Consider the following 9,105-nt stretch of genomic DNA (forward strand, 5'->3'; position numbering starts at 1 on the left):
TGTTGAGGGCACCCAGGAACTCAACGAACTGGTCACACTCTTGGGCAGTACCTGGTACAGACACAACCCCCTTCCCAGCTAAACTGAAAAGTCTTTGTATATACTTCATAGAAATCTACATACAGATCTCAGTGTTTACAGACTTACACAATATCAGTACTTTCATAGAAATAGCATTCATAAAATCATGCCCATTTAAATATAACTGTGGACAGGACTACGCTTCCAGCACAGAGAGCCACATACAGCAAAGGGGAAGCATGTTTACCCAGGACAGCTATCTCAGGACGACTCACGTGCGATATTGCTCTGCGAGGGTCCACAACAACAACTGCAAACCTTGCTACGGCCTCCCCACACGGAACAAATGTTCCTCGCTTGCTTTTCCCATAGGCAAGATGCTACCACAAGCACCAATATGACACTGTGTGTACCAACCACAAATCCCTCCCCCTACCAAGTGAATTCACCTCGGGAAGTGTGACAGACAGAGTTTGTATGCCTTAAACACCTTGTTTGACAACTCTGGCTGGAGGAGGGGATGGGTGCTACAGAGGCCTGGAAGTCTGGCAAGAGATAAGGGCCTTGGGAACAAAACAATCCCTTTGTTGTGCCTTAATTGGTGTGATTTACAACTCTGGCTGGAGGAAGAGGTAAGTCCTGAGGAGGCCAGATGGTATCTTTTCCCTGGGGCCAGCCCACATGTGCAACAACTTTGCAAGGCCTCAACCACGCTCGTGCAGAAGCGGGGTCATACAGCAGACACCACAACTAGGGGGGATCACGACCACCAGACACTCCTTGGGGGACCACCGACTCATTTCAAGAACAATCTAAGACTACAAATGTGCAGGCGTCCCAATTGGCATGAGAAGCGAGCGGAGGGTTTGAACATGCTCGCGTTTATGAACCTTCCTACCCGCCCTTTGTGCCAGTACTGCAACCATACCCAGGCTCCGTTAGTTCCCCAGTGCCAAGGGGGGGCGGCTGCCATGAGCTCTGGTGAAGTGGAAACAGGCAGCACCCGAGGTTCCCAGCCTCCCACTCCAGTGCCCTGCCTCTGAACCGCTGGGACCTCACCCTTCCCCCACCCGCTGGGACACCCGTGTTCCACAGCCCAGAGCACACTCGGTGCCTGCGGTGGCAGCGCCGGCTCCTAACGGCGGGGCCGGGCGCGGGCTGCGCACTTCCAGGCAGGCTGCCCGCCGCCAGCTCCCCGGAGGGAAGCGCCGTTCTCCCCTCCCCGCTCCCTCGGCACACGCTGTCCGCTCCCACGGCCGGCTCCCCGCAAACGCCGCCGCCGCCGCCCCCCTCCCCCTCAGGGCAGCGCCGCTCCCGCCCGCGGCCGGTGTCTTCACCCCCCCGGCGCCTCACGCCGGCCGCTGCCGCCGAAGCTTCCCAAAGCTGTGCGTGCGCCCGCCGCCGGGGAGACGGGAGGGGGGCGGAGGGGAGGGGAGGGGAGGGAGCCCCGGGGGAAGGAGGGAGCGCCGACAGCCGCGGCCAGGGGCGAGAGCAGCCCGGCAGAGCTTCCCACCAGGCAGCGCCCGCCTGCGCCTTGGCAGCGGCGGGGAGAGGGGAGAGAAAGCGGCGCCCAAGGCAGAGCCCGCCGCAGGCACCGGCAGCTGGGCAGCCCAGCGCAGACAAGCCCTGCCCAGCCCCGACGGCCCCTCGTCTCAGCCCCGGCCCCGGCCAATCCCCCCCGCAGCTAAGCCTGGAGCACGCCCCCGCCCCGCGGTACAGACCTGCTACGGCCCCTCGTGGGGACAGCTCGCTGAGGCGCCTCTGCCCTGACACAGCCTGGCTCCAGCCACGCCCTGGGAACGGCCTGCGGCCCGGCTCTCCTCGGACGGGCCGGGCCAAGCCGGGCCGGGCCCTGCGTCCCCGCTGCGAGGGCAGCTTCTCCCGCAGGGCCTCTGCCACAGCGGCGGCAGGCGGGGAGCTCAGCAGCCCCAGCTGCGCGCAGGGAGACCCCGGCCTCCCCCTGCCGGGGCAGGGCGAGCACAGGCACCCCTGGGCACCGCCTCTTCCTCTCCTGTTGTGTATTTTGTAGTGTATTGTATGTAGTATACTGTATGGTATACATTGTATTGTAGGTACGGTAGGGCAGTGTATGGTATTGCATTGTATTGTATGGTATGGTATTTTATTGTATGGGACGTGGGGCATTGCATGGTACCGTATGGTATCGTGTGGTGTTGCATGGTATCGTTTGGTCTGTATTGTTTGTGTTCTCTTGTGTGTGTTCTAGTGTCTGTGTTGCATTGCATTGTACGGTCTGGCATGTACTGTATTGTTATGTATTTTTGAAATTGTATTCGATGTATTTCTTTTTGTGTTGTATTATATTGTAGGTGTTGTGTTATACTGTATTGTCTGTCGTGTAATGTATTTGGTGTTGTAGTGTGCTTTGTATTGTGTTGCATTATATTGTGTGATTGTAATGTATTATATTGTATGTATTTGCCTGTAAGTATTGTAATATATTTTCTATGGTAAAAGAATTTTGTAATTTTGTAATGTAATGTGTTTTGTATAGTAGTGTAGTTTGTGTTGTACGGTGTGGAATGTAGGGTGTGATACGTATTGTCTTTGGTCTTGTATTTTCTACTGCTTTGCACGTATTCATTGTCTATATTGCATATATTGTATTTTTTATTGTAAATTGTATTGCATTGTGTTGTATGTATTGTATGTGTTGTGTTTTATTGAATACTATGGTATTTATTGTATGGTATGGTATGGTATGGTATGGTATGGTATGGTATGGTATGGTATGGTATGTATTCTCTTCTGGTCTGTATCGCACGTACCGTATTGTTTGTATCAACTGTATCGTATTGTTTGTATCTCTTCTTTTTTGTATTCTATTTTCTATTGTATTGTGTCTATTGTATTGTACTGTATTTTATGTAATGTATGTAGAGTGTGGTATTTATTGCATGTGTTGTGTTCTGTGTATTGTATTTATTCTCTTGTATGTTTTCTAATATACTGTATTTTGAATTGTATTATGTGTGTTCCACTGTAGTTGTTGTATTCTGTTTTCTTGTAAGCGCTGTGTTGCATTGCATGGTGTGGTATTTTATGTATTGTATTTTCTATCGTATTGTATTTGTGTTGTATTGTGCATTGTATGCATGGCATGGTATTTTTTGTCTTGTGTATATAGTATAGATTGTATAGCTATTGATTGTATTGTATTGTATGGTATGTACTCTACGGCATAGTATGGATTCTATGGTATGGTATGTATTCTATTGTATGGTATTTATGAAATCGGATCTTATGGTATGTATGCTGTGGTATTGCACAGGTTTGCAGGTATTGTATGGTCTGGTATGGTATGTATGGTATTGTACGGGTTGTGTTTCGTAATGTATTTTGTAAGGTATTTTCCGTCTTGTAGTTTGTCCTATGTTATAGGTATTGTATTCTATGGTATGTTTCCATGTGTTGCGTTATCTTGCGTGTGTTCTGTTGTGTGTGTTGTGTTCTATTGTATGGGACGGGATGGTCTTTATTGTATTGGATGGATTTGATTCTATGTATTGCATTCTACATACTGGATTGGGCTGTAGTTTGGTTTGTATTGAACTGTAGGTTAGTTTGTATTGTGTACTGTAGTTTGTGTTGTGTGCTGTATTTTGTATTGTATGGTGTATTGCAATGTATGCTATGGTATTTATTATATGTCTTGATCTCTATGTATCATCTTGTATTTTGTATTGTATTTTCTTTGGTGGTTTTTAGGAGGTACGACGTTGTATTGTATTTTGTACTCTATTTTGCACTGTATTGCATGTCTTGTACTTTAGGTATTGTATTTAGTTTGTTTTGTATTGCACTGTAGTATTGTACAGTATTTTGTGTTGTACTGGCCCCCCCGGGCCCAGCACGGCTCCGGCGCCCTCCAAGGCCACCTCCCAGCAGGCTCCCGCAGCCAGCACTTCTCGGGAGCCGACCCCGCTGAGCCCAAATGAGGAGCCGACCCCGCTGAGCCCATCTCGGGAGCCGACACCGCTGAGCACAGGTGAGCGCCCGGCTGGCCCTGCTGCTCCTCTGCACCCACGCAACGGCACGCTGGAGCTGCAGCCCCTCAGCATGCGCCTCTGTCGCCTCCCATGAACAGCTTGGTGCTTTCCAGGGCGTGTGTGTATGGAAAGAGTTCCGGCTGTGTAGTCTGGAATGGATTGTGGTGTGACTTGCATTGTACCTATTGTATAGCATGGTAGTAGTGTGTGGTATCGTGTTTATTGTCTTGTTTGTATTGTATTGTATGTGTTATGTTTTATTGTAAGTGTTGCGTATTATCATGTGGTGTGGTATGTATTGTATTGGATGTATTGCATTGCATTTTGTACTGTATTGTGCATTGCATGTTTGCTATGCGATTTATGGTGGTGTGTGTATTGTGCATATTGTATGTATCGTATTGCATGGTACGCACTCTATTGTGTTGTATGTTATGTATTGTAAGGTATTTTTTTGTTGTTTTTTTGTTGTTATGTACTGTACCGTAAGGTGTGTAGTGTACGGTATGGTATGTACTGTACGGTATAGTACCTATGGTACTGTATGGTATTTATTGTATTGTATTTTATGTATTGCATATTGTGGTATCGCATTTATTGTATTCTTTGTATTTTATATATTGTATGAATACAATTATATTGTATGTATTTTATGTTGTGTATGGTATCTATTTTATTGTATGTATGGTATGTCTTTATTGTATGTATTGTATGTCTTCTGTTACTTGTATCTTTTATTGTATTGCATGTTGTGATATGGTGTTGTATGTATTGTGAGCATTGTATCATGTATTGTGTTTTCTATTGTATTTTGTTATGTGTTTTATGTATTGTTATGTATTTTATGTATTGTGTTTTGTATTGTGTTGTAGGTGTTGTATGATAGGGTATTGACCATATTGTATGTATCGTTTGGTATGGGGTTTATCGTTTTGCAGTTAAGGTATTGTGTGTAACGTATGTATCGTATTGTATAGTTTGTATTGGTTGTATTTTGTATTGTATTTTGTGTTTGGTAATGTACGTGTTGTATTTTATCTTGCATTGTTTTTATTACATCGTAAGTATTTCATTCTGTACTGTATTTTATGTATTGTGTGGTATTTATTATATTGTATGACTTGTATTTTTTCTTCTAATTTCTTTCGTATTCAAACGTGTATTGTCTTCTAATGTATTTTGCTATTGTCCTGTACTGCTCTATTGTATCGTATTTTAACTTTTTAAGTGATGTGTTGTACAGCTTGTATTGTACTTTAGTTTGTTTTGCATGGCAGTGTGGTTTTGTACAGTGTTTTGTCCACGAGTGTATACAAGATGTATTGTATTTGCTTGTGTATTCCTTGGTGTCAGCCAGAGTCAGTGGTGTGAGTCCCACAGCTGGAGTGGACTCTAAATATGCTGAAACCCAGGAGAGCATCTTGTTGGTTAGTGACACTTCCAGCTTGTGCAGATACTGGACCAGTCCTTCTGGGCAGGAATCGGTTGGCCTCTGGCAGCTCTTTGTTCTATATACAAATGAAAAAGAAGACAGAGTGGAGTGATGGATTACAAGAGGCGCCTGTTTTGTTGCCCCTCTTCAGGATTAGAACTTGTCAAGAGGAGAGCGAAGAAACCGTAAGGCCCCCCGGCTTTGGGGATGTGCATGGACCTATAGAGCAGGAAACACGGAACGTTCCTTTTCAGCTCATGGTGTTGCTGTGGTCTCCACTGTATGCCATGAGAATTTAATGTACTTCTTGTTGTATGCCACAGTTTCTTGCAAACTCGTTGATTTTCTTTGCTCCGTCCTCTATGGCTTCTGGTTCTTGCCTGCTATTTTGGGAATCCCATGTTCAGGAAAACCAGGAAGGGGATAGAGGAGAGAGAGGAAATAAATTTCAAAATGGAGGAAGACCACAATAATATGATATAATTAGGAAGTTCTTGGCCTGATTGTGTCATGAAAGGGATAATTGCTCTGGAGGGTAGGCAGCTTACACACAGCAACCGACCTAGCAAAGAGAAAAGGGGAAGTTGTTTGTCTTGTGCATATACCGTAAAGAAGGTGGTGTGAATTTAACAACTCGGGAGAGGACACGCATGCCATCGTTGGTTGCAGCAGTGCATTTTGTGTGCATCTGCTAGGCTGCCAAAGCTACAGCAAGCTGCTAAGGACTTTCTACAATAAAACTGCTTCTATTTAAATATCAGCTATCGAACATAATTTAAATGGAACATATAAAACAGCTTCTGCTTCTTTTCCTCTACTCATTTCTGTATCTATTATGTACACTCTGTATGGTCCACAATGATTACTTGATAAACCCATTAAGTTATCAGCAGGGCATATTTGCGGGTCATATTCACTCTAGATGTTCTCTTTGTTCAGTTCAAATAAAGGTGCAATGGTTTGTACGCTGTGTAGCCTAGAAGCTGTTTCCCACAGAGGCTTTAATTAATGATAGTGTGCTACAGCAAATATAGAATAGGCTGGATAGGAAAACAGAGTACAGAAAGTCCAAAGAACAGGCCAAATCAGACTGTGGTGCTGTCTTTGGGCTAGCAAATAAATGTGTTATTAAAAAAAAAGTTACAATCAAAGACAGAAATGGAAGCTGATGGAACTCAACTGCAGTGGATTAACGGCTACTAAATTTGGGACTGTGCAGACAGGATAATCCTGGAATAGGTTGTTTTGGAATTATTTGCAGGTTGTTCTTTGTTCTCCCCACTTCTCCCTTATATTTAAATGAATTTGTCTGGGAAAAATGTGGTTATGGCAATGTACTTTTTCCAAAGTTAATCTCTATGTTTCAGACTTAAAAGTTGTATTACTGTGAAAATGGAATTAAAGAAATCTATAAATACAATTTTGTTGCCTAAACACAGCTGTAGATTCCTTTTTTAGACCAGAAAAGTATCCTGTCCTGAAGAACAAAGTCAGATGCACAAAGCCATTGTCAATGATGTGTACACAGCTTTGTCGCTGCGGAGAGAAGGGGAGGTTTAGGTGGAAGGTGTGGCGGGGGGGGGTTCTTACGGAGAAGGGAGAGAGGAGCAAAAGCCTTGGAGGCTTTCTTTTGTCCCAGAGAGACAGGCAGGACAAGTGAAGACTGACAGTGCTCAGTGAGGTTGCCCTTCCCAACACTCGCTGCTGCCAAATTCACAAGTGTCTCTTCTTACTAGAGACAACACTGCCTAAAAGCCAGGATGTCTGATACTGTCACGGGCAAAAGTAAGCAAGGGGGGTCATGCTGCTTTGCTCTCCTGCTCAACTGTATGCTTTGATTTTCCAGGGATGGTTTTTTTCTTCCTTGCAGCACACTTTATTATAACAGCCTTCAGGGGTTTCTCTCTGGCAGGAGGCCTTCAGCATTGTGTACCGCTTCATAAAAATAGTCATCACCTTTGCCTGAGTTTCCTATTGCACATGCTTATGACATGCCTGAATGAACAACACTTGACTTGCTATTGTGCTTAAAATCCTGTGTATGGGCAAAGAGGTAGTACACCTTCAATAAAGCCAAGAATTTATTGTTAATATAATTGAGAGTGTAATCATTGTTAGTCCAGATCTAATTGTGGGGGTGGGGGTGAGGAGAGAATTAAGCTTAAATTCTTCATTTTGTACCTCTTTTCCTGGTGTTACACACTTGCTTCCTCTGTTCCTCCTGGGTCTAAGCCTGGTAATTTCATCCTGGTGGTGGGTTGCTGTGGTGAGCCATCAGTATCTGGGGTCCTTCTTTAGGAGGAATATGATGTTTATGTGACTTTTTTTTTCTTTTTTCTCTAGGTTTCACCTGGGATCATTTTTCTTTGCTTGCTGACACACTTTTTCACCTTTGCTCTTTCTTCATTTGTCTGCAACTCCATGTCATGTCTTGTCTGAAATGTCCTTGTAGCTTATGTTGCTCATTTCCTTTAGGAGACTCTTTATGATATTGATACCTGCGTTAACAGAACTTGGCAAGTTATACTGCATATACACACAGCATGATTGACAGGAATTGATACACGGAAGTAGGAGTGAACTACAAAAGAAGATCTAATCTCATAGTCCAGCTGTGTGCTTTGAGGGAGCTTTGAAACAGTTCCTCACTGTACGTTCAAAGATTCAGTTTGTGCTTCTCAGCTTATTTCATCAGACACTATTAGATGGTGGAAGGGGAAACTACAATGGCAATATGAAAGAAGCTTCAAGTTGCATCTGTCACATTAAAGAGACTTTGTTAAAATAGTGGTAAAATGCATCGGACAGGGGATTTGCTGGATTTATCCAGAAAAGGATAGCTTTCCTCTGCCCATGGAGAGGATGATAAGCAAGGCATGCGCACACAGAGGCAGTGAGAATTCATTAGTCCCAGGCCCTGAGTAAACAGGATTCTGCAAGATTAACTCCCAGGTTGTAACATATAGTGATACTGCCTGGTTATGTGATGAACCTGGGCAAAGTCAGCTTTTAAAGCTCACTGCACAAGACTTTTCCAGTAATTTTTTTCTTTTTAAATTGGCACACACACACAACACTCTCTTGCCCTTCTTGTTAGTGTCATTAGTGGTTTCTGAACTGCAGCTGTATATAACTGCATTTTCGTCTCCAGTATTATATTTCCTCAAGATTTTTGTGGCTATTGCTGCTATCTGAAATAAACTAAATTAGCCTACAAAAAGTCTGTCTTTTATGTAACTACACTTCCCTACACAGAAGGGATTTCACCCCTTTTTATTTACAACCAGCTAATTGCTACAATTTCTTGGTATTGTTTGACTGAACTAGTTCCCCTAAAACCAGTGTTTAAGGCTTCCTTTGCTCTGTGTTTGCCTCTGGCCAGATTTTCTGATTCTCTCATGCATAGGAGCAAGATCTCTCAAGGAACAGGACAATGCAGTATTTCATCACTTGCCCAAAACAGCCTGCAAAATTTGAGTCCAAACATGCATGGTTTAGCCACCTTGCAAGGCTGCTTTCAGGAACTTGGAACGGGCAGCAGCTTTCACAACAAGAAAGGCCAACAGTTCTTCTCTTAGCAGGGTACTGCTGCTGTTTAAGTATGAAATGCTAGGAATACACTGCTGAAATTATAGAACTATT

At 44.2% G+C, this 9,105-nt stretch overlaps 1 protein-coding gene and 2 pseudogenes across 1 annotated transcript in view; all 3 read left to right on the top strand.

Annotated features, from left to right (window-relative positions):
* The window catches only part of LOC137668902 (protein FAM118B-like), a 257,128-nt pseudogene that overhangs the window by 236,869 nt on the left and 11,154 nt on the right, over positions 1-9,105 (top strand).
* The window catches only part of LOC137668857 (zinc finger protein 585A-like), a 38,409-nt gene that overhangs the window by 25,661 nt on the left and 3,643 nt on the right, over positions 1-9,105 (top strand). The window lies entirely within an intron of this gene.
* Positions 1-9,105, top strand: part of LOC137668858 (putative ATP-dependent RNA helicase TDRD12) — a 32,908-nt pseudogene that overhangs the window by 20,160 nt on the left and 3,643 nt on the right.

The sequence above is a fragment of the Nyctibius grandis genome, chromosome 11, assembly GCF_013368605.1.
Source record: "Nyctibius grandis isolate bNycGra1 chromosome 11, bNycGra1.pri, whole genome shotgun sequence".
Lineage (NCBI taxonomy): Eukaryota > Metazoa > Chordata > Aves > Nyctibiiformes > Nyctibiidae > Nyctibius > Nyctibius grandis.